Below are 26586 nucleotides of genomic sequence, written 5' to 3'. Positions count from 1 at the left end.
TCTGGCGCTAAGGTAAGAGAAATTAAACTAGATGGAGTGATTGGACTTCACATTGAAGAAAAAAAAATGCCTCTCTCTAGAATTTAGGCAGCACAGGATCCTTTGATATGGGACTAAGAAAAGCTGGTAAATATTCAGTCCCAGGCCAGGGAAAGGAAAGATAGTATTTGAATTGCCAGCAAAGGAAAAAGAATAACACAATCTTGTTTCTGAAATTACTGGAAGGTGAGAGTTTCAAGTGGGAGAAAATTGTATATAGCTGCAAATTCTAATTCTACTTTGTAGATTGCTGTCTAGAAAGAATCACTAGCAACTTAATCTTAGACTTAAGTAACTTAAAAAGGCACCTACCTCTCTGACTTCCATATATGATAGAGAAGAAGAAAGAAGCTTGATGTTTTTGTTCAGGCTATGTGTGAAGAAGGCAGGGGAGACCCAGCAAATAGAATTTGTTTGTCACTTTGTCATTCTGTAAATTATGTGATCTTGGTTTTGTTGTTCTGAGTTGGAGAGTGATTGTCTTCATAGTGTCTGAGAAACAGAGTTAAGAAATCCTCCTGAGAGTCTTTCAGTCATTGTGTCTTTTAAATTAAATTAGAAATGAAAGGAGGTGGCAGAATCCTGGGGGGAAGTGGGGAAAGAAAGAAAAAAACAATTTCTTCATTAAGTAAAGACTTATGCATGTGCACAAATTAAAATTCATAGGGCTGCCTCCTTGTGCAAAGTGCCCCAGCATTTCACATCAATAGTAGGTAAATCTAGCTGTGGGTTTCTGAAAAATAGCAGATTTTATATATAAAACACCAAATTTGTGTCGCTGGAAAGTTATTCTAGGTGGGAAAGCCTCACCTGGGCAATAGGCCTCCAGAATTAATATATCTTGGTTCAAAACATATTGGAGTAGGAATGCTGATGCAGTTTAAGATGTTTAGATATTGATCTTATAAGATGAATTCATCTTGAACTCACATATAAACCCACCTGTTTTTCTTTTTCCTATTGTCTGGTAATATGTGGCTATATTTCAGTTTCAGAGAGAGCTTTTTAGAGATGAGACACTGGGAAGTAGCAGATGAAATCTATTTATTCAAAGCCTAGACACACTATTTATTCACAATTTGGGTGCCAGACTTTCCTTCACGCCACCTTAGCCCTGACCTGGAAAGACCTAACTCTAGTCATGCAAAAAAGTCTTTCTTCATCCCAGCTTCTTCAGTCCTTTGAACAAATGCTGTCAATTATGTCATTTAAATATGATGGGGAAAGTGAGTAATCACCCACTAGAACTGTTTTTTTGAGGTGAAAAATAGTCCTCTCTGAACCAAGGACAGAGAAAGCCAGACTCCCAGTCCCAAACTTTTTGAATTTATTATCTTTTTCTGCCACAAAAAGGTTTTTCAGACACATCATCAGGACATGCATACTCCAGGCAGTGAAAGGTCGTTGGTTAATTTATTCTGTAACACAACGCTCTGAACTTTTGAGATGTAAATTCTGTGTTACGCTTGTTGAAGAACACATAACTGGAAAACATAAACCCAAGCCAGCCTAAACCGTCCATGTAAGACAGCTGAGAAACAATAGCTGTTTCAGCAAACCTCACTAATTAGATAAGTGAAATTAATTAATGAAGGGCCTGATCTGGCAAGTTGCTGAGCACCTGCTTGCAAAGCCCTGACAGCCTCCATTGTCATTGCCTTCCCTTGGTCTTGAGTGCATTATGTTTCCCACACACAGAGAGCTGCACATTTGTCTGGTTGATTTTTTTTTCAGACAATGGAAAACAACAAAGAAAGAACAAATGTAAGTCTCCAGTAGAGATTGAGAACAAGAGCACTGAGCGTTACCCACTTTATAACAGTCAGATTGAATTGTCTCCCAGACCTTCTTTTCAGCAGACAGGCAAAGAGATGTCATTAATTTAAAGAGGCAATACACTGAAAACAGAATCAGAGTATTCCCGCTACCATTACATATTATGCAGGGTGGAACCTATATTGATGTAAAGAGACTCTCGTATGGTCCCCATGAAAGTTGCTTGTAATAACAACCATTTTGATGGTGAGAAACTGTCCTTGGCATCCTCAGACAAAGTTTTGGAAAGGAGGACAAACTTGAAATGGAAGAAGATAAGGAGCCAATCCCCAAAGAGCAAATATATATGTAACTAACTCAGGAATGAATAAGTTTTACCTATTGGACTTATGTGAGGGCTGAATTGACTTGGAGAGTGGTTCACATACATATTTAAAACCCACATGGATCCACTACCAAATCACTCAAGACTTACTTTACCGCGACGCCTAGAAGAAACCCAAACAATTAGCCAACCAATGATAGCTGGGTTTTACCACAAATGAGACGAGATGATTTTATTCATTTTAATTAAGATGCTTTGACAACATCAGGACATGAACACTCTGCAACTGCTACTCTATGAAACAATGTAATCATATGTTCAATAACATTGGCCTCCCCTTTTCCTTCCTTCCTTTTATTTCTCACACTCTTGGTTCAGCTTGTCTCAAATTAGACTGTAAGCCCTGCAAGGTGGGGACTGTCTCTTACTACATGTATGTATAGCTAGAACAATGGGAGCCCTGATACAAAGCGGGGTGGTGTGGGGGGGTTGAGGGGTGGTCACATACAAATAAATAATAATTGAGTTAAAGGGGAAAAGTTCAATTTGGGCCAACTACCACTGTCTGGGCTGAACATGATAAAGCACAGTTCATGACTCAGATGAAAGACTGTGTCCTGTGGAGAGGGAGCAAGTTGTGATGTAGGGTGAAGTCAAGGATTTCAGAATAGCCCTATAGCAACTTAAGTTTAAATAGGTAGGACCTAACAGAGCATTTCTGGATCCTGTTACTCCATAGTGGGAGTTAGATAGTTCAGCAACCTCCAGAAGATGCTAGCACTGGGGATTTGAAAAGCCTCCCTTGGAAGACTATCGAGAAAAAGGCACAAGCCACCCAGTGTCCTCTTAACCCCTCCCTCCCTCCCAAACAGGCCTCTAGGCTATCCCCTTTGGTAGGTAGTAGACTATCATCGTCCCACACAAGAAGACTTAACAAATTATTAGCCTGACCTTTCTTCTCTCTCTGAAGAAGAGGACCTTTTACTAAACATTTCAGAACCCCAACTAAGCTGGGTGTTCTATTTTCTTTCAGGGGTGGTATAATGGGGGGCACACCTCTTGAGCACCTCTTAGTGGCTGGGTATGGTACTACAGTTCATTTATCTCCCTGGGCACCCACTAGAGGCTTCTGGCCAACCTTGGTGGGTCGTCCGCTGCTTGGCCCTCCAGCCAAGTCACAAAATCAAAGTGAACCCTTTTTGAGGTAGTAAAGAGTGTTCAGCAGCAGCTCTGGGCCTTTTAAATTCAGCCCTTTTTCAGGATCTCAAATAAGCTCATTCCACTTCTTGGGGTTTGTGCCACTATGGCCAGCAGAGGAACCCAGGCCAACCAGGTCCCAACCCAGGGACCCTACAAACAGAAGCTACTTCCTGCTTGATTTCAGTTCATTACTGCTTCTTCCCTGGGCCTCTTCCTACCTGGCTTTTAGCTTCCCTCTTACCTCAGGGTTAAGGTTCTTAGGTCTTCTCTCTCCCTCCAAAGCTAGCTAAAGCAAATGAAGCTAGAAACATACTCTGGCTATCCCTCATGCTCTTTTGCCAGAGCACCCTTCCTTGTCCCTCTGGTCCCAGCCAGAAACTGACCGGCTGAGCCCCAACAGCTCCTTTTATCTGAGCCCGCTGTGCTCTGATTGGCTGCTTCCATGAGGCCTCTCTAGGCAGGTCTGGAAAACCCACCTTCACTTTTCCATTCCAGGGCGGGGTGCAATAGAGAGCTGCCAAGGCCAGGTAAGCCCAGGCACATACAGGCAGAGATTTGGAGAATGAGAGTGGTACAATAAAATACCACTGTGCATATAAATTACATATCAATTCTCTACAACTGAGAACCTTCCAGTGTGGTTAAAAAAAATCTGTATGAGAGAGTGTAGTGCTGGAATCCATCCCTCTAGTTTTTATTTGTTCAACCATCTTTTAGAATTCTGAGTTCTATGAAACTTCCCTTCAGCTCTTTGTATTGTCCTGTTCTAGTTGACTTCAGAATACTTTTATGGCTTAAACAAACCACAAATGTAATATGCAGCACATGCAAAATGTTGTGAAGTGTTAGGAACAGTTGTAATGAAAATTGACTGCAAGTGTCATAACAACAGGTGACATTATTCATAACCTACACTTGTAACAAGTTTATGATGTAAACTCAATGATCATAGATGAAATAAGCCAGCTACAAGTGTGAAAATATCCTGCACTGTAGCAGTAATACAACCAAATATAATAAATCTTGCCTGCAAATGTAATAAGGCTCTTAACTGCAAATGTAATAAAATCTATCAACAGCTGCAATGTATGTGGAACGTATTATATAGCTTTACAAAGAATTATACCCCCTGCTGTTTATGGACTCAATAATGTCATGCTTTGTCTTCTTCCAGAAAATCAAGTACGACAGTGTTTTTCCAATGTATATTAAATATGACAGCGTGTTAATACAAAAATGTTAAAGGTGAAAATGAAATTTTGAATCCAGATGTGCTCTTTAGTCATCGCACTAGCATAATAGAAAGGATGTGGTGTACCACCAGGGCCTGAAACACTTCCTGAGCCAGACAAGGTAGGAATAAAAAATAGAGGTTCTTAGTAATTAATCTGTTCCTGTGGTGCTTTCAGCATGAATCCTTGTTCAGTGAAGTAATTTTGGCGAGTGACAAATGGAAAGTTCAATCTGCCTGATCTCCTTATGTGTCCCTCTACTGGCTTCTGAGAGTCCATTTGGAGATTGGGTGTGTCACTTACTGGCATTTGCCGGTTGGTTTCTTTAGCCCAGTGTTGTAGGACCAAGTTATCATCAAGGACAGATGTGATGTAACTGACTTCTCTTGTTATCTATTTGTGATTCCTGTATATGGCAGGATAGTTTTAAAACAGCATCCTTCCAGTGTTGTAATGGAGAGGAATCCAGAAACCTCTTGTTAAAATTCCACTTCCATTTTGAAGGAAGGGTTCTGTGATGGAGCTCACCCCCTGTCTGGAGAGTGATAAATCATCTGCCATAGATGACTTATGTCTAGGTCTCATAAAAATGCTTTACTCGTCCATTCCAAACCCAAGTGTTAGCATTTAGAATGGACCAGATTAAGTCAAGCATCATGTATTTTCAAGAGCTTTTCATAGTGGGATGATACTGCCCGTTATGTGGCTGTTTAACTTCAGATTACACATGATCAGCATGGTATTATACTAGTTATATATACAAAAATATAAAATTTTACAAGACAGTGCAAGTTAATATAAGTATTAACATGTCAAGGAGTGGAGAAGTTTTGATTATTAGGAAATGTTTTTGTTTAAAAAGTAAAAATTAAAATGGAGTCTCCAGTGCCTCACCATTCCACTCTATAAGGAACTATATCTTGTGTACCCACCATATATTTCTATTTTCATAAATTAAGGCAGGCAGGATTTCTTTTGTGGGAGCTGTAACGGTGCAAGACTCATCACTGTGGTGGTGGCTCCTGCTGGTCATTCTGGAATTAGCTCAAGTCCTTCTGCAGGGCACCCTCCTCTGGTGGTGTCTCACTCGCCGTTATTCCTACTTCACTGTCTCTACCACTCTGGGACCCGTGCTACTGGCCAGACTGCAGCATTCTCTTCTGGGTACAGCCCTCCAGCTGCACCCCATTCCACTGTCTCCCCCGCTTTTGGGGGAACCGGCAGTCTATAGTCCAGCCACTCGCCTCAATGGCCTGCTGCAGTCACCAGTCTAGTCCCTTGCTCCAGGGGCTAACTATACTCTTTGTTGTCCACTTCCCTCAGGGCAAGTGGGGGCAGCCCTAGCACCTTATCTGCCCTTCCTCCAGGGCCTCAGCCAGAAGCTCCTTCTGCGCCATGCCGCTACCCTACCCAGCACTGCCCTAGCCCTGGTGCTCCTATGCAGCCAATCCTTCTCCCTAGCAGACCAAGGAGAGACTATCCTTTGCTCTGCTGAGCAGCCCTTTATATATGGCCCCTGCTGGCCCTGATTGGCTGCTGCAACAAGCCACCTCCTGATTGACTCACTTAGTGAGCCCTCTTCTAATTGGAGGGTTCTGCACAAGCTCCCTCTGGCCTGCTTTAACCTTTCCTCTTCCTGGTGTGGGACAACTGCCCCATTACAGGAACTGTTTGCTTAAATGTTGGCAACAGTTTGGATATTTTGGGGGGAAAGTCCTGTTACTCTGAACACAAAAGGTGGTGAGCACCTCTTGGCAGCTTGCTGGAGTGAATTGTGCATAAATATGAATTTGTACATTGATGAGAATAAGCTCACCCTTTCCTGTAACAGCTATTTGTCAGTGAACAAGAGTCTTTCATCATGATCATGCCATTGTCATAATTTTAATCTTGATTGGTTTTTTTTCACCTGGTTTGAATTTTTTCTGACCTTATACTAAGTGTAATGTTTGAAAGTGTTAATTGTTACATTAACATTTAATCTTTGTGACAAAGTCCACCTTTTCTAGTCCTTTAAAGAAATTTCATACTGGATATATAGTATACTGCTACTTTTTCCTTCTAAAAGTATATGTATTAATAACCTCATATAGAATGCTTCATTGTAAACTGAGATGAGCAACTCATAATGGTGGATAAAACATTTTATTGATTCAACCTAATATGTTGTCTACTATAAACTCAAATATCACTATTGTAGCTGCAATGAAGCTATTTCAGATTAAAAGGGATCTGACTACAGAGAAAAATGAATTTTTGTTTAACAAATAAATCAAATTAATAAAAGCTCTAAGGTCCATTTTGACTGAACAAATAAAATGGCCACTATCAAATTAAAAAGCAGATGTAATGATGCCTGTAAATCTTAAATGTAGCCTCAAGTAAAATGCCTTCATTTTCCCATCTGTAAAATGGATATAGTAATACTTCAGAGATTCTAAAGCCAGAAGGGACAACTATAGCTACTTGCCACACCCATCTGACAGGAATGTTGTGAGGAATAAATAGTTAATATCTGTACATCTCTTCAAATATGTGGGGCCAAATTTTATGCTGATGTAACTCTGCAGAAATCAGTGGAGTTAGCCAGCAGAGAATTTGACCCACCAGCTGCTATAAGAAGTTCCTAAAAATGGAAATCAGGATAATAAAAACATTCTTTTAAGACCTTGGTCCTGCGAACATTTACATGTATGCACAAATGTTATATTAGACTATAGCTGAGGAAACAGGGAAGATAACTATACATCTGAGAAATGTACAAAGCAGACAAACTGAAAAAAGATAAACATTTTCCACTCTAATTTCTTTCAGTTAAAAAAATCTAAGTTGTTACTTATAATAGTAGGCAAAACAGTTTCAGTGTGAGTTTTTATTCTTTATATGCCATTGCCCATCCAATGCTGCCATTAACATAGGCCCTACTTTCATTCAAAAATCCATCTGGTTTTCATAAGAGTTCATTTTATTTGTGTTGCCAGTTTTCAAGTTGTGGAAGACAAATGACTGTTACTAAATTAAGCTCTACAGCTCATCTTCGGAGATAACGCTAAATCATTTGTTAGCCTGGCTAATACACTATATGGATTGTTTGGATATTTCAATGAAAAATTGCTCACTTGTTTTATTCTAGTTCCTTAGTTTTAATGTGTATTCGTTGATGAAGAATATTTAAATAGTCTGTGTCATAGGTTTCACCCCCACTCTGAACTTTAGGGTACAGATGAGGGGACCTGCATGAACACCTCTAAGCTTAACTACTAGCTTAGATCTGGTCTCGCTGCCACCATCCAGATTTCTGAGTTATCTGGAAAACTCTCTTCCCCCCAAAAACCTTCCCCTCCCTGGGTAGCCTTAAGAGACTCCTCCACCAATTCCCTGGTGAGTCCAGATCCAATTCCCTTGGATCTCAAAAACAAGGAAGAATTACTCCTTCCCCCTCCCTTTCCCCTCCCACCAATCCCTGGTGAGTCCAGATCCAATTCCCTTGGATCTAAAAAACAGGGAAAAAAATCAATCAGGTTCTTAAAAAGAAGTCTTTTAATTAAAGAAAAGAAAGGTAAAAGAAAAAAAACTCTGGGAGACAGCATATAAGCTGATATCACAGACAACAGATTTAAAACACAGGATGTTCCCCTGGGCAAAAACCTTAATACACACAAGAATACCCAATTTGATAATTCCCCTAATTGCACAAAGACAAGTTACAAAAGAAAATAAACATAAACCTATTTATTCCTTTCTAAAACTCTGATAAGAGGCTGGTTCCTTGATCTTTTCCACTCCGGCTGAAAACTGAAACTGAGGCTAAACAAAGGAAACTTCCTTCCTTCCCTTTGAAACATCTAGTTCCTCCATTGGTTCCTCTGATCAGGTGTCAGCTAGGCTAGGTGAACTTCTTAACCCTTTGCAGGTAATGAGGCATTAACCCTTAACTATCTGTTTATGACAGTCTGCGTTAGGGCTAGGAAGATAGGGATTTTTGTTTTTTTACAGATGCAGACAGGATTATCTATGGGGTGGAAGACACATGAGCTCAGTGAAATCATCTGTCAAAAGTTCAGGCCTAAAGGTCATATCATTACAAATTCTAGGGTTTTCCTAACTGTATTGCTTCACCAAAGCACAGAAGTAGCCTGTGCTAGTTGTATTCATTTCTACTTGGCATCTGTCAAACAAAGTTCTCGATGTTTTTTGAACAGGATTTAAACACCAGAGCACTTTCGGTGAGATAACATAGGTGTTTGTTATACTTATTTTACAAATTGATAAAGATGCAGCGACATTATGACCTTGATCCAAAGCTCATTAAAGTCAACGGAAAGGCTTCCATTGACTCCATAGGGCTTTGGGTGCCTTAAGTGAGCTTTATGAATTCACACACCAAGATAGAGGCATAGCACAAACCAGAACCTAGGACTGCTGACTTCCAAATCTCATGTTCTAAGCACTAGACACACTGGATCAGATTCACAATGACCTCTTAGTGCTGCTCAAATAGTATGAAGGATCCAGATTTTATATGGCCACTCAGATTTCACTCAGATATCAGGTTTGTTTCCCCATTTCCAATCTCTGTATAGCTGCTACTCCTCTCCATCCGTAAGCAATGGCACACAGAAGGGAGGAGAAGGAATGGAGAGGAGTAGGTGGGTCATGAGGGAGGGAGTATGATGCCACTATGATGAGCTGATGCAGCATACTTTCCTCTGGAGCAAAACAGGAGCTCTGGAGGAATTGTGACCCAGAGGGATCTATTAAGAGTTTCCTCTCAGTCCTGAGTAAGAGGTAGTGCACAGCTAGACCACCACAAGAGAAGCTACAGAAAAATCAGACACCCTTCTGAAAAAACAACTCTTCTCTGGACCTCCTCTTGGGGCAATGCAGCTATGTACAGCCCCTTATTCAGGGCTGAGAGGAAACTCAATGTACCCCAAAATAAAATGAGCAGCAATGATATTTCAATTACTTCTTCATGGCTGATAATGAAAGAGTTTCACTAGACAACTAGAAAACAAAAAGTTAGTAATAACAGTTTTTTAAGCACGAAGTTTTCTTAAAGAAAAACCTGAGAATTAAGTTAATTTAGCCTTTGCTTTAGTAGATTAGATATTGTGGTGGTGAGAGCCTCATAAGAACCTAGATAAACAGATCACTCCTAAAATTGGTCCACATACCCATTTAAATAGGGATTATGGTTATTTTGAAGCCTGCTGAATTTTGCTGAATATTTGCAGATTTTTCAAATGAGGTGGAATATAAAAATCATGTTAAAAAGTGTAAAATGATACTTACACATCATAGAAAAGGAGGGATTATGACAAGGCCCTTTTGCTGGAGTTTCTACAATATACTGTTCATAATAACTGATGAACTATTACATTTCAAAAGTTTAAGTTTAACATAGAAATCCCCAAACACATATTATAATAATGAACACTCTGAAAATGAAATTTGATGAATATCATTGTCAAGGAGTAACACAAGAGACATACATTTTACACACAAGTGAGATAGAGAAATGATAACAATATCCTAATAATGAATGACTTGGTAAATGTTGAGTTTTATTAGCTAAGATTTTAGTCACTGAAGATCTGTTGAGGTATGGTGTAATATTCCCATGGATTTTTCTTTGCTTCACAAACTATACACTCTTTAGTATTATAAATGATATACACACAAACTATACAATCTTTTGTATTATAAATTATTCTTGGTGTGTTTGTTTTGGGGCTATAGAAGGAGTTTCAAACACTGGAGAATCGTTATTCTTTTTAGGTTATACACACACCTGCTAGCAAAGATAAAATAACACTCTTAGCATTTATGTTATCCTTAAGCATTTATAACTCAGCGCCCACTGTTTATTACATGTTATTTCAGGTATAATGACAAAGATCTATTTAATAACTTCCCCGTGGTACAGGTTGACTGAATGCCTTCTAATAGCTTCAAACAAATACATAGCTACATGGTTTTACAGAGTAATTCATTAAGTACATTCAGGTGTACTAGAATAGAAATTCAGAGCCCAGTTATGCCTCTTTCAAGGCTGTAGGGGTTCATAGCCTGAACAGCATTCCTGATCTCATTCTGCCTTTCAGATATATAATGTGGCCACTGGTGTGTGCATGTGTGTGTGTGTACATGCACAGTGGGACACAGAAAACGTGCTAGGAGGTTGCTCTTTCTTTGCTTTGTTGTGCCCAGTATGTCCCCCAGCTAAATTCTGCCACTGCCCCGACCATTCACATTGCTTTTTATACTTGCATTAGCTTGATGAGAACTCACGTGAGTATGTATACATGAGCAGGGATCACACCTCTTGCTCATAGTGTAACATAGCCATAGCAAAGGGCCAATAGTGGGATCATGAACTATTTTTACAGATCCTACCCAGCTCCTATACATTTCAAGTCTCTAAACCAATGAGTGGTGGTGGTGGTGATCCACTGTAGTCAATTCTTAACTTCTGCATTCAGTGTCCAGATATCATGGTGATAGGTACATAGAATGTTGACCCTTCTTCCAACACCAGAATCCCTTTCTGACACCAGCAATGTCCCTCTCCTGAGCAGTAGCAAATGCCTGGAGCCTTGAAGGTTGGTTTCCCAGTGGAGGAGAAATCAGTGACAAAGTCCAGATAATAGCCTTAGTGTAATGTAGACATTTAACAGACATACAACAGGTTTGGAAGACATGAGGTCAAACAGCATACAGACAATCCCTTCTTTAAGGAATCACTGCACATACTCCAGGTCCTGGTTCCCAGAGGACAACTCTGCCTCAAGAATTAATTCTTATCAGACACCAAGGCAGAGAACAAATTCTCTTGCTGCTCTCCAACAACCTCAATACAGAACCTGGCATTGCAAAAACTAGTAACAATGCAGCATGTCTTCCCAAGACTGAACATTTGCTTGCATGTTAAGAAAAAGGAATGTGGATGACTGTGTGTAACAGTGTCACCCGGTGACACCTGCTATAACAATAAGTATCTTAGAAGGTAGATTAGTGAGATATGGATCAATAATGAAAATAAATCCACTTCATGTAGGACATTACACAGGAAAGTTTGTGAAGCTGATGAGACATCTCTACTGATGGAAATCTAAGCCAAACTGTCTCAATCTCTATATCCTCTATGACCATCACTCGCTCTCCCCCAGCATCTCTGATTCTCTCTTCCTCCCCAGTCATATAACTCTTTCCTTGTGATCACTACAGAAGTTGGCTTTGCTATTAAACCTTCCTCCTGCCAGGTGGAGCCAGCAGCAACCAGGGCTGGATTCAATATCTAGGGGTTCCTTTTCAACAATACAACACAGAACCAGCTCGAGCCCCCACCCAGTAACCTGGGAAAATTACATACCACCCAGGGCACCTGTGAGAGGCAACACTTCCCTACTTGCAAGCACAGAGTCTGAGTGTAGAAAAAAAACTTTTAATGAAAGGAAGTCACCCAACATTAATTAGGGAAAATGCCACAAGCAGGATTCGTAATCATAAAATGGTGAGCAGAGTGCATGGGGCAGTGTCTTCTGCCTCATGTTCTTGAGTTCTACAACCAAGAGTTCTTTTTCTGTGCCCCCCCCCCGTGCTTCCTCTCCATACCCCACTCACAGTGATTGTCCAGAGTGGTTAGTAAGGACCCAGGGTTCAGATGTGCATCTGTGTGAGTTCACTTCCCACCTGGGGAAGATAGCACCTTGCTCACTCTGCTATCTGAGCACTTATGCTGCCTGGCTGCCCTGCCTGCCACTTGTCCCTCTCTGCCTGCCACCTCACCAACCACTCATTTGCTGGCCAACTGTCAGTCACCATTTGCTGCTCCCCGCCTCTCTGCTGTGACCTCTGCAGGTCAGTCTCTTACTGATTTTCAGTTCTTTGCAGAGTGGGCAGAAATGCTGTCCCACAAGTGATTTCAGCTCTCATTTGAGCACATTAACATAACAAAAAAGCTCCTAATGAAGCCTATTTAGTTCTATCTTTGAACAACAAGGAAGAACAGGTTAAATCAGACTAGGGACTCTTAGGGAAAGTCCCTACCCCTCTTAATTTCACATGGCTATGGCATTTGAGGCCCTGGCTTAACAAGGTATTTTCAGCTGAGGCGACCACCTCATTTGGACAGATTAAGCCTAGTTCTGCTCCCCTTTATTCATACAGTAAAGACACCAATATTGATAACAATGTTTCACTACCCCTGCATTCAGTACTAAAGTGATTTGTAACTCAACACCAGCCAAAGTTGATCACTTTGAGAACACAGCTCTATCTACTGGATGTCTTGACAGAGCAGTGTGTTCATGTAAATACAGTTTGCTCCTGAAATCTCTCCCCCCGCACCAGCTAGCTTTCAGAGGAGAGTTCATTCAGACCATCTTTACATTTGTTTTTATCCCCTATGTTTGTTGCCAGAGTCTGTACTTTCAGCCTTTCCCATCTTTACTTGATGCCAGAGTCTGTACTTTCAGTCTTCCCACCCCGTGCTCTGAATCCTTCATTCCCGTCACTCAGTACTCTCCACCAGAATAATCCCCAACCTTGGCTTCTCAGCAGATTTGCTACTTCCATTCCTATTCTCATGCTGTCAAACACATCTGGAGTAAGCTCACTTCTTTCCACTTGAAGATATTTCTCTCTCTCAGCTCTCTTCTTGTCTAAAGATTTTTACTTCTCAAATGAACACATAGGAAGCAAATTACCCCTAACTCTTCTCTACCTTAAATTCCATCTTTAACCCTTCTTCTCAGCTCATCCTGTTTTCCCCCTGCTCTACACCAGGTGTCATCCAGGATCCTGTCAACTTCTTACAAAATAAAATTGACACCATCCAGGAAGAGCTCATAACCCAGAGCCAAGGTGCAGGGTTGCCATGCCCCTGTTCACTGCTGTTATTCCAGCCTTTGGGCTGGAATAATGCGCACAGACCTTCTATCCCTCTGTTTCAGTTGCATGAAGTACTGGGCCCATTGGTTTCACCTAAACACAGCTCTGCAGCCTCTTCCTTTGATGTACTTATGTCCATTCCCAATGTATAATTCTGCACCAGTTTATGTGAGATCAGTGGAGAGCCCCTTCCCAAGATGCACAGTGAGGCACAGGAACATCTCTGAAGCTGCATAGTCATTAAACCCCCTATGCAGCCCCTATGTCAGGTTTGAGTTTGCACCAGCCCTTTGTACCACTGGTGATTTTAGCAAATAAAGTCCAGTGATCAGAGCTTTAGAGTGTCTGAGAAAAAGATTTGAATATGAATCCATGAATTCACGTGACATCCTTTACCACTTTCTACAGGTTTAATTCTCTATTAAGAATGAATAATTCTAAACCACAAAATATTCCAGTTAAATTATCTTTAAGTGTTCAGATATCTGCTTTTCTTTTACAGCAGCCATAACAACAGGGCTCTTAAAACCTGCTTTTACTAGGAGAAGGTAATTGAAACCACTTCAAAGCAAAGTGTTAGGAAAAGTTAAGCTAGATGATGAACATCAACTACAATTTCATTCAAGCTAAAAGCCTAAATTGTTGTTACACACATCGAGCTGATCTTTCTAACCCCTGACAGCAGATTTTTTTGAATATAATTTTATCAGTTTTTTCTCAGCTACCTTGGTTTCCAACTTAATGCTATGCTTTTTCCAGAATGGTAAATTTACTTAACACAAAGTATGTTGCGGTCAGGAACTTACAGATTGAACACACATTATGAGCACAGTGGGTTCTAGCTGTTTAAATCAATTACATATCCCAAGGAGAATAAAAACATTGGTCCAAAGAAAGTTTAGTACAAAAATAATCTTTATTTCCTCTATGTACATTATTATGAAGATGCTGACTCCATAGCTAGGGTTGCACTCTACAATGGCTTTTAAAAATGGGCCAAAAAGTCTTTTTTTTTTTCTCTGAAGGTAGGTGGCCAATCAGTGTGGAATTTCACACAGTATTAATTTTTATGTCCTATGATTTTTTTCTGCATTTTTGTTTAGTTTCCGTTCATAAATTTTTAATAGTAAGCCTTTGAAATATGGCTCTAGTTGAAATTTGTCCTTGCAGTCAGTTCTAGATGTCACTGCTGACTGACATCTCTTAAAAATATTTACCTGCACAAATCATGGTAGAGAGGTGAATTCTGAAGTGATCTGGGGCTGCTGGTACTTTTTTTTTCAGTTGGATTTAGGATCATTTTCATGTTATAACCAATGTTTATATGCTGTTAATACAAAACTAACTGATAAAATCCAAGTGCACAGAAACCTGACGGATTGGGGCTGGGCACAAAGAAGCCTAACTGGTTGGGGTCAGGTGCACCCAAGCTTGACTGTGTGCTGGGAGCTAGATTTGCACAAAAACCTTCTCTGTCAGGAGCCCTTTTCTGTCAGATTTTATCCTACAACAGAGAATAAGGGTTCATGACGACCTACTGACAGGTAAGATATTCTCTGTCAGCAGCTGTGCTTCTAATGAATCTACCCTGCCCTATATGCACCTTGTCCTGCCCCACCCTCAATTAAGCATTAAAAAAACCTAGGAAATTGATATGCATAAAACTTCATTGTGAATCATTTAGGGTTGTCAGAATTTCATCGCCCATTTTAACCACTCTTCTGCACCTAACTCTTTACCAAACTACTTTTCCTCCAACACAAACTACTACACCAAAGATCCACAAGTACCAGTACTAGGGAGGGGTATGTGAATAACAGGGGCACAACCAGAATATTGCTAAGAAGGGGGCCCAGGTTACCTGCCAAATAGCAGAGGTAACTACAAAAGATGTTCTGAGAGGTGCATGTGTATATATGTAGCTCCCCTTGCCCACTTTGCATGGTCACATGTCCTTGCTGAGCCACCATCTATCCTTCGAGGGCAGGCCTGGAAATGGAAGAGGTGGAGGAGGCAGCATGAGGAGATGGCTGCCCCAGGTTCTGGGAACTGGAGAACTGGGTCCAGGGTCTCTTCCACATTTCCCTCTCCTCCCCTCCCACCAGAGAGACCAGCCGGGACCTCTCCACACGTTCCCCTCCCTTTCAACTGGAAAGACTGGCACCAGCCAGGACCTACCCCTTCTTCTTCCATCTCCTCCCACCAGAGAGACTGGGACCGGCCAGGCCCTCTCCCTCCATTGGAGACACGGGGACCATGAAATTGTAGTAGCATCAATCTAAGGCCAAGGGGGAGAGCTTGGGGCTGCCCCCTTTGTTGTGTCCAGGGTGAATAATCTGGTAAAGGAGTGTATTTGGTAGGGTGAAAGTGGAACAGATGGTCTGATGTACAGTAGCTGTAATGGCAAAGTGTGTGCTTGTGAATAGAGGGTCTAGTATCAACTATTACAGGTTGTTTTGCACCCAGAAAATCCTGCAAACAGCATGAGGAAATATCATGAGTTGACATTACTCAGTTTAAAAGGTACAGTTGAATTCAGTCTGAACTTTAAAGTCTTGACACCAGACACTGAATTATACATTTTTGTCACTTCCTTCTCTAAATTGAACCTAGCAATGATCCCCTCTGGACTGATTCCTTTCAAATATCACATGTGGTTTTTGTATCCTGGGAATTTTGCCAGCAGCATGGGAAAAATAGTTTCCTAGTCCTTAATTTAAAAAGGTAAAGTTCAATTCAATTTGAACTTCAGAGTCTTGACATCTGACACTAACTTAACATTTTTATCAACCTCTTTCTCTGCACAACAGCTGGAATTATTTTTTTCTAGGAGATGAAATTTGAGGATTGTTAACAAAGAAGAACAGAAGGGCTGAGCTTTATGAAAAAAAAAGCCATTCAGAACAAGGGTATGGTTTTGACTTTTTCTTTACTCTTTAAGCAGCAGAGCTGAAATTGGTCTCATACTAAACTATATTTTTAATGGAAAATCATAATTAACCTTTGCATCTGGAATAAGCAAATAGGAAAATATAAGGTGGTTTATGTTTTCATGTCAACTAGGTTTGAATAGAACAAGAAAAAATATCTACATGTAAGTCTCCAAGGATATTGCTTATTTGATTGGTTTATTTCAAAATTTAATATTTTGCATAACAGCTTATCAAAGCAATTTAGTTTTTTTCTCCAATTAAAATTCAGGTTGCATTTTCCATGTAGCTTCATTTCTTGGTGGTGAATTTATATCACAAGAATTTTGTCACCTCTAGTTTTTCTACCCAGCAGGGCTATCAACGGTCTATTTTCAATTAGAACTAGTTGAAACTTGGGATTTCCATTCCATGGGAAATTTTTTTTAAAATGTCTGATTTGAAATGAAAACTATAAATTTTGAAATTTCCCACAGAAAGGAAATTCTAAAAAAACTGTTCTTTCAGAAAATTCAGAACATTTCCATTTGATTTTTCTGAAATGAAACAGAGCAGCTTGATGCCTCAGCTACCAGGGACTCCTCATACTGGACCTCTGGAAGTGGGGGGCAGCCTAGGGAGTTCCCCAGAGTCAATGGAATCCCCAAAAGTTGGGAGCAGCCTTGGGAATCCCACACTATAGACCAGGGAGCCTTGAAGCCCAGAGCTAGGGCTTGCAGGCTCCCTGCTGTGGAGTGAGGAGCCTGGAAGCCCTGATGCAGTCAGCCTGATGGGGCTGCTCTGGAGTCATGGAACCAGGAAGTTTTGGCTCCTCACCGGCCTGCCATGTGAGCTGGCAGAAAGTTTGCTGAAACTGAAACAGAGCCTAAACATTTTGACTTTGATGAATTTCTATTTGCAGATGAAAATGTTTCACCAGAAAATTCCCAACCAGCTCAAGTTCCAATTTACCCACAGCTATTCTAAGTTTAGGAAATCACTTCTGGGAATTTTGGTTATGGCCAATGTCCCAGGATTATTTAGATTGTATTTTCCTTGAAGCAGGGACTATCTTTTTGTTATTCTTTGAACAGTGCCTAGAACAATTAGGCCCCAAACTTGATGCTACTGCAAGGCAAATAGTAAACACGTGGCAAAAAGACGGAACTAAAGCACTGCTGTACTTTTTGTGCATGCACCCCAGTAGTGATTTTCCCATACCCACTGCCCCCTAAGATGCAGCTTCCAGTCCCACCAACCTGCAGCTTAGAGAAATGGCCATTTCAGCTGAGGTTGAGCGGTATGATCCTGGTGCAATTAGCTAGCTGGGAAATGGAGTTAGCAATAGACTGAGGTACATCTTGATGACTCTGGGAAGATCCTACTCTGAAGGATCATCAATAGGCCTACCACCAGATAGGTAGAATCCTCCTCCCTCTAGTGAAGTGAAGATGAAGGGAAGATGGATATGAATGAACATGGGAGACAAAAAGGAAAGGAGAAACCTGGTGCAGGACAGAAGTGAGGAAAATAACCTAAAATTCACCAGAATGTATGCAAGTTGCTGATGGGGCTTGAGACAATCAGCTCTTGGGCTTAAATGTTACTGGGAGTTTGATGATTATATCCAAGTGCAGAACTGAACACCTGTCTATAACCATAAACACAGACACTAATTACTGTAGTGTGAAATTAATGATAATTACAAGGTAACTATATCAGAGGGGTAGCCGTGTTAGTCTGGATCTGTAAAAGCAGCAAAGAATCCTGTGGCACCTTATAGACTACGTATGTTAGTCTATAAGGTGCCACAGGATTCTTTGCTGCTTTTAAGGTAACTATAATTATTTGTATTATCATAGCACCTAGGAGGCCTAGTCATAAAGTTTGATTTATTAAATAAGCCTGATCAATTGTTTTAAATTATATCCATTGTGCACAATAGCCTCAAATCACCTTGGCATCATTCTGTTGACATCAGAAATGGTGATTCCATCCCTATTGGCCAGCTGTGTCCCCACTGGACATATATACTCTGCAACTTTGCTCCCCTCTCCACTGACTCATGCAGAGATGGGGTTTAGGTGGGTATGGATGTCACAAGAGGTGTGGAATCCACCTAGGCAATACCCGATTGGCTATGCAGCACTGGAGTTTTACAAGGGCTGGTCACTTTGTGGCGAACATTCCAGCTCTGAGGCAGTCAGCAGTAGAACTCGTCTTCACATCTTGCCACCATTGTTTTAGTGGTTTGTCTCTGGCCACTGAGAATGTTAAAGTTTATGCAAGTTCACCTGTTGCACAACTAATTTGAGATTAAATCCAGTGATCAGAGATTTAAGGGCCCCAAGATAATGGTACAAGCTTGACATCTCATCACTTTCAGCAGGTATAATTCTTAAGAATGAATCATTCTACACCACAAATGACACTATCAGTTCATGTATGGGCCGGTAGGGTTGGCACTTTACATTTTGGGATGGATGGAGCCATACTGATTTAGACCTGATGAGGATCTGGCCCTGTGCTGTGTACTCAGCTTTATGGTTCATGTGACACTAATCACCAGATTTGTGTTTGGGAGGGAATACTCTCTCCTTGATCAAGATGAGGTGGGATTTCACACTCCTGCATACACTATATCCCCACTCTACTTTCTTTGGTAAGTGGCACCTCATGGGCAGGTACAATTATGTCAAGTTGTATTCTGCTTTCAGGAGACTGGATGTGAAAATGGTTAGAGGATTATTTGTTACAACTGAATTGGTGGGGTCCCTGCAGTTGAGTAGGTATTACATTTCCAAGCCAGGCATGGAGGGGGTAGATTCAAGAGTCAGCATTAGGTGTTGATATTAAGAGCACCGGTGTACAGAGATAACCATTAATACTAAGCACAGGTATGGGGTCACCCTGTTTATAGTGCCTAGTTCCTTTCACAAGGATAGTGCCTAAGAGCAAGAGCCATCTGAGGCCATCAACCCTCATTGCACTGAGGAGATGTGTACAGCCCGAGAGTGAGTGTAGGGACAGAGTGGCCATATGGCAAGTAAACAGTTTGAATTCCTGGTTTCAAGATGAATTTAAATTGAAGGGTGAATTTAAATTGTGGCCAGGGCCTCTGGCCATATCTCTTTGCTCTTGTGGTTATTCCATGGGGAGGGGAATAAGAGTGCTGCAGTGGATGGCACAGTCAACAAATAGTTAAGGGAGCTGGGTAACAATGGAAATACTTGTTCATTTCCAGTTCATCAGAGCCTCACCTTACACCATTGAAATAAGAGGGGATAAATAACCTGGAATCAAAAAACCCAGAGATAAAATGGAATTGTAGGATGCTCCTTTCATTGCCACCCTCCATGCCCAGTATATTTTATTTTGGGGCCAGATTCTATGCTGTCCTTACTCAGCCATGCTGGGACAGAGGGCAAGGAAGAAACTTTGCTCCTACCTTTCACAGCTGCTCAAGAGCAACCTACAATCACAGTCCCGGCGCTCTGGGGAGTTCAGGGACTGCTTGGTTCTGCACCTGCTGGGGAGCTAGGTGCATAAAAGGGATCTGGAAGGTATCCATGGCCCTACACTTCCCCTGCCTCAGCCGGTGAAACAGGACTAACATGCTGCGGGGAGTATTCTGTGCCATTGTAGTGGCTGCTGCAAAACATGTACCCCCTGAATGCACAAGGAACAGCACTGGAAGACACTGTGCTTGCCTGATGCACAGTCTCTCCAGCACTTGCTTCTGGGGCAGCATGGCTCCTCACCACCCACTACTGAGGGCTTGCAGCTAAATGGCATAATCTAGCCTTCCTTTCATCTTTGGGGCTGCAATAGCATTATGCAAATCCTACTTATGTCCCTAGCAACCATGTGCATAGGCAATTTTGTGTGGCTTTTTTTCCCCTGGTGACAGCATTTCATCCCCAAAGAGATGAGTCCAGTGGAGGACAGAGCATAGTTCCTCGAGTACAGTGTGTGTCTGGTTTTGAATGTAATGAGTCAACCGCTGCTGCCTAAGGCACTGGTGTGATTTTGTTTAAACAAACATAAGCCAATTAAAAATACAAAGAGATCCAAGGAAAAGATGCTCTTAGCTGAAAGCCTCATGGGAGAATAATTTAAAGCACAGATCAATAGAAGTGGCAGAGATTTGTTCCCATAAGACCAAAAGCCAGCATGTGACAAATCTCAAGAAAGGCATTTGTAGGATTGTATTTTGTTATATATTGTGGCATGAAAGAATAGTGCTTTACCATAATTATAGTTAAATATTTACAGAGTTTAGCTATTTCATGGAGAGCAAATATCCCTGCAAAGATATTTTTTCCCATCAAATAAATAACTAAAATTGTTTTGAATATCTTTATTACAACCATAATAATTGCATAAATATGCACTGGAGCAAAAATGAAGTTAGAATTCTTGGCTTGTTAAAAACACAACTATTTATGTAATTATATTTGCTGTAAAACATCCTCCTGCTCTAAGACTGAGTGGTGAATTTGGACTTCTGATCTCTTTCTCACACAGTTACAATGAGTCTCAATGTATAGAGTGTAGTGGAGAGAGAAAACAAATATAACTAACACACATTTCTGAAATTACCTAAAATTGCTTTTACAAACAAACAAATCTCAAATCTTACAATATCTTGGAAACTCCCAGTGCTAGAAACAAAGTTGAGAAAGGTGCAAATGGGAAAATCCCTTTACCAAAAATATAACCATCTTGTTTCTAGTCCTTGGAAGTCATGAGATATCAGATCTTAAGCATGTGGTTGGTGCAAGTGTGAATGTCAACCACCCTGCATGTTGCACTGGAATAATTTGGGAGGAAAATTGCAGAAAAAGGAGAGAGTTTTTTTTGTGTGGCACATTGATTTTTAAAATTTGGTGTAGATCGTCAGTTGGTGTAATTTGGTGTTACTCCATTGACTTTATTAAGTCTTTACTAAATCAATGGGTGTAACTCCATTTACACCAGGTAAGGATCTGTTCCATGGAGATTGCTGGTCACAGGGTGAAATGTGAGGAGTAGATTAGTGGTCAGAGCACAGATGAGATAGTTAAAGGTGCATGCTAAATGCAGTTAGTCACATGGATATCACCATCACATGAGTTTGTGGGGTATTAAGCCTGCACAATTGGGCTCAAGGACCCAGATCCACAAAAGTATTTAGGCTTGATATCACTGCCGGTTAGGAACCTAAATACCTTTGAGGATCTGGGCTAAGGAACCTACCCTTTATATTTGTTTATAAACATTTTTCAGGATTGCTAAGTGCAAACTGTATAGTCCTACGGTGAAATAGCAGCTCTTTTAGACAGAATTTGCTTTCCACTGAGGCTTTCACTGGAAAGGGTGAACATAAATTTTAAATGAAAGGTTAGCATGTGGCTTTATCTCAGGTGTTCTCTGCTTGTCTTTCAGATTATTGATGTTAGTGGTCAGGCTCTCCCTAATGATTAATGTCACAGGTGCAAATATCACTTGGAGAGCTCCTACTTGAGAATGAGAATCCAAGGAATGTTCAGTCCCCAACTGTAACCACTTAAGAGAGCACAGAACTTTAGAGACAAGAAGAAAAGCTACATGATACATTGTTCGACTACTTAATATAATTATTGGTTGCCAGGAAAAATAAAAATAATAGAAAAGTAAAATGGTTTTAACCTTCAAAAAGCCCTAATGTAACTATTTTTAAAAAAGGGGAAGATAAAAAGATAATGAGAAATACTAAAAATTACAGATAATCCTTTTGTTAACCAAGAAGTAAAATGTTACAATGTATTTTTATATAACATAGTTATGCTATTGCAGAGCTTTTGCTTTTCCAGGGGTTGATGCAAATCTCAAAGGCATTGAAGGAGCATCTTTCCGTCAGAGATTTCCATAGGCTTTGGATCACCCTAGTGAGACCACAAAATAGGAAAGGATGCAAACTGGGTTATAAAGCCCCAATCCTGTAGTTATGCATGTGGGCTGAATTTGGTTCAGCATCTCCAACAAAACAAAGTTAGCCTCAGTTTAAAAAAGAAAAAAAGAAAAACAAACACACGCATACCCTCCAGCATCACAACTCAGCTTCATAAATCAAACACATGCCTTAATAGTCGGAATCTGAAATAAAATCTAATCTCCCAGACTGTGTCAATTTGAAAACAAAATATAGGATCATTAGTGCACACAGGTTTATTTTTTCTATCATAATAAATTTCCAGATAATTAATTAAAAAAAAATAACCATGGAAACAACAATAACATTAACCAATTCCAGAAGTATTAGCACACTGGAATTCTCCTGACACTAAAAGTTATCACTAACACATCCAAGTGCACAGTTCACTGCACTTTTTGATACAAGACAAACCTTTTACTTGTCAATAAAGGAATTGATATTTTTTAAACCTATGAACATAATCTGGTATGTTTATGGCAGAACTGCATACAAGGGTTTTGTGGAGGATTAACCATCAAAAACAAATGCTGCAAACCGGGAGTTTCAGTTCCATTTACATTATTCCTTTTAATAGGGCCATATAAACAATTAATCAAATTAGTGCATTAAAAAAAGACACTGATATTTGTGTGCCACAAAGATCGGAAAATTCTGTGCTGCTGTCTTCCTGTACTCACGGTGGTCTTTGGCTGGTAGTTTGGTCAATAATTGTTTGTTGGAGGGCTAAGTAATTGTCTGAAGGGCTATGTGGCAAACGAATAATGTAACTGCACAAATGCCATGCAAATAAAGATCCCTTTGTCATTTCAGAGGAAGATTGTTTTTTGTTGGTTATGGATAAGACCATGCATCAGAAGATTCGATTTCCAAGCTCTTTTCAACTGCAGATTTCCTGGGCTACTTTGGTCAAGTCATTTAATCTTGCTGTGCCTCGATTTACCCATCTTGAAAAAAGCCGATGGTGATAATTAAATATTGTCAAAGCCTTAGTAAAAGTCCCTTAGCTGGACACTCACCAGGCTGCTCTGTTTGGGTCCCAGCATGCTAGACCTTTGTGACCTTAAGCTTCCCTTGGTCTGAGTAGGTTACAGCAGTGTCTCTTTCCTGGACCTCTCTGGAACACTTCTGGGGCTCTCTGTATGTTACCCCTTTATGGAAATGGATCTTACAGCCCATCTGCCCTAGCTCCCAGGATTGGTGCTGACCCTCCAGAATCCTCAGTAGCCTAAGCATAACCTTTCCCAGATCTCCAACCTTGTGGGCCCTTTAATTTACAGTTGAACTCTGCAGGGACATGCAATAGCTGAAGCCATAATTCCCAGACTTTGCAGAAAGGGATTCTAAAACAATTTCTTTTTACTTTCAGAAGCACAAAAGATATACAGAACTCAAGAGATTCAAACAAAATAATAAACACCAACTGCATTTCCCTGTCCCAGTTGGCTCACCATTTTTGAGCACTCTTTAGGTTTAGGTCAGATTCCTCTAAAGAACCCAGAATCCTTCCTCTCCTGTACATGGTTGCTGCTCCAGATCATGGTATTTCTCACTAAACTCTGCAGTCAGACCTTTAACGCTCCTGCTCAAGCTTCCTCAACAATGGCTGCGGAGAGACTCTTTTTTTAATATAACTTTCAGTCTCCTTTGTTGGGTGACTCCCTGAGCAGTCTCATCAGTTGATTTAAGCCCCCCACCAAATCATCTCTAGCTTAGTTGCCACCCCCTACCCCAAAACTCAAACTTGAAAAATTGGTTTGCCCTGGGCAATAGCCATCTGTTTGTCCAAGGATGTTCCATTTGAATGGATGATTATCAAAGTTTAACAACCCTCTACCGATAGATCTCTGCCAGGTACAAGAATTTCTCCTGATGCCTTCTGTTGTGTTTAGCTAAATATTGAGGTAAATGATAGCAAAGAAGGCAAACAAGCCCCATGATCAAAATAGGGTTTGCAGTCTGAACAGATACACAGAAAGAGTCCCCAGTGTCAAACAGAATTCATAAGCTGTACATAGATCTCCCAAATCATCACAAATATCTTACAGGGATGTTGAGAGGTTAATTTAACTAATGTTTGTAAAGTGTTTAAAGATTCCCAGATACAAGACACAGGAAAAACAGGGCAGAAAAGAGCCAAATTTCTTATGCAGAAAAAGTACAAAGTACAAATGAGTATGAAAAAAACCAACAACCCCCCCCCCCGACCAACAATAACAGCTTAAGGACAGGTGCCTGAATAGAGTATATCCTGCCTATGAGTGTTTCAGTGAACGACAACAGTCGTTTGTTTGATAGCTTTAAAATGTCTCAGCATTATAGAGAGATAACTGTTAAAATGCAGTTAAGCTCCCCCCCCCCCCGCTCCCTCATGGCTGAATGACTGGCAGACACTGGGGAGAATGCATTAGCGTCCTCAACTTGTAACTTAACTTCTCCTTTTGTCGTTCTGCATAATTGCTGTCACCCAGGTAAAGCTAGATTGTTTTTTCCATGGTAAATTCTCCTCCACACAACCCTTTGACCTTCAGGAATGGGAAGCAGCAGGGTTCCTCATCTTGCGATTTAACTGGAGAAAATAGCTACTTGAAGAGGAAGTGCTTTGAAATAAACAATGTCTCTGAAACAGGCAACCAAATCACTTTTGTTTTACCACAAACTGGGACCCATGGGACTATTTTGCATGGGTTTGGTGAAAGCTACAATATTTAAAGAATTGAGGTGTTTAGTCTCTACTCAGAGTCTTTTCCCTGGAAAATATATACAGTGTATGCTTCCTATACAAACACGTGTATTTACAGAGAGCGAGAGAGAGAACTTTAACACAGTCACTTGTAGAAAGACAAAAGACAGTGAAAAATCATTATAATTCCTTCTTCACCTTTCACAGTGCACTAAATCTTATAGTAATAAGCCAGAGAGCACCATCTTTTGCAGCCATGGCAAGTATTTTCTGAGTTTTCCAAGTTACTTCTGCCAAATGGCACAACCCTGTAACAACAGGCAATTGCCCTAATACCTGTGCAGAAAGTGGTTTGCACAGTCCTGGCTAGCACTTCTGCTCTCATCAACCAAAGATAAGACTCACATTATTCTGGTTCCCTATACTCATTCCCATGTGTTCAACTGGCATTGTGACTGCTCTGAAAAGGTTCCAGTAGTTTGACTACAATAAGGAACAATTTTGATGGGTGGTTTTCATGCTGATTATATTGCCGCCTTCTGTTCCATTGCCTGTCTCTTTCATACCAATCCTTATGATTATCAACTGTTTAAAAAGATGATAGTAACGTAAACAACTTACACTTCTTCTTAGAAAGGACTAAAATTGTTCCAGGAAAAATTTGCTGAGATAGAGCCAATAAAACTTGAAATGTTGGGGTACTTTTTTATAAGCATGGATGGCCCTGGCTGGTCCTTTTCCCACCTGTAACCAGCTCTCCCCTATTTCTCTACCACCACCGTCAGTCCAGCTGTGTCTCACAAGTGATGCTGTGGGTTGTATATGTGCAGGGTCACAATGTGCTGTGCAAAGGTCACCTTGGGCCCAAAGCTGCCCACTACAGTTAACTGCATTATAGAGTAAAGTCTCCCTGACACTGTGTACATGTTTTGTTGCAATGCAGATGAAAAACTCAGTATCAATAAATAAATGTGTCCTAGAATGCAATGTAATAAGCAAGATGGGATATTAATGTGTCATTAATTTCCTTTGTAAGATATCAGCCAGCCTCAGATTTATACAAATGTGTTCAAGTGAAATATTATCAACTTATTTTCTTTAGGCGGGTTGCAAAAATAAAGAAGCAATCTAATTGTCATACTATTAATTATTATTAAGAGACAACAACTTGCTCAGCACTGTACCAAGCACAAAACACAAGAAGTCCTTCTCCCCAGTAGTCTAAGCAAGGTACAGCTCGGGCCTAATTTCCACAGGGGCTGGGCACTCAAATCTCTAGGTGAAGTCAATAGGAGCAGTCGGAGATCAGCACCCAGAAAAACAGGGCACGCTGAGAGGCCCAGGAGAGTGAATGTTTAGGATTTTCATTTAATTATTAACATAAATGCCAGCTCACTTCTTGTGGGTTGCCATAGTCATACATCAAAACTATTTAGTATAGCCAGCCATTTTATTGTGTGAGTTATGATATACCCATGAGGAGAAATGTTTCACTTTGATTCTTCTCACCTTTCTGGTGCACTGCATAATAAATGGGCCTAATAAAAATCATGAAACCCGATTCTTGTATTGGC

The 26586-nt window shown here is 40.6% G+C and overlaps 1 long non-coding RNA gene across 1 annotated transcript in view; it reads left to right on the top strand.

Moving 5' to 3' along the window:
* Positions 1–21940, top strand: part of LOC120407084 — a 28253-nt gene extending 6313 nt beyond the window's left edge. Inside the window, exons 2-3 of the long non-coding RNA XR_005599782.1 lie at positions 16298–16376; positions 21804–21940. This is a non-coding gene — a long non-coding RNA (uncharacterized LOC120407084). The remainder of the gene's footprint in view (positions 1–16297; positions 16377–21803) is intronic.
* Positions 21941–26586: the final 4646 nt, after the last annotated feature.

The sequence above is a fragment of the Mauremys reevesii genome, linkage group 5, assembly GCF_016161935.1.
Source record: "Mauremys reevesii isolate NIE-2019 linkage group 5, ASM1616193v1, whole genome shotgun sequence".
Taxonomy (NCBI): Eukaryota; Metazoa; Chordata; order Testudines; family Geoemydidae; genus Mauremys; species Mauremys reevesii.
This window is presented reverse-complemented; position numbering and strand designations above follow the sequence as displayed.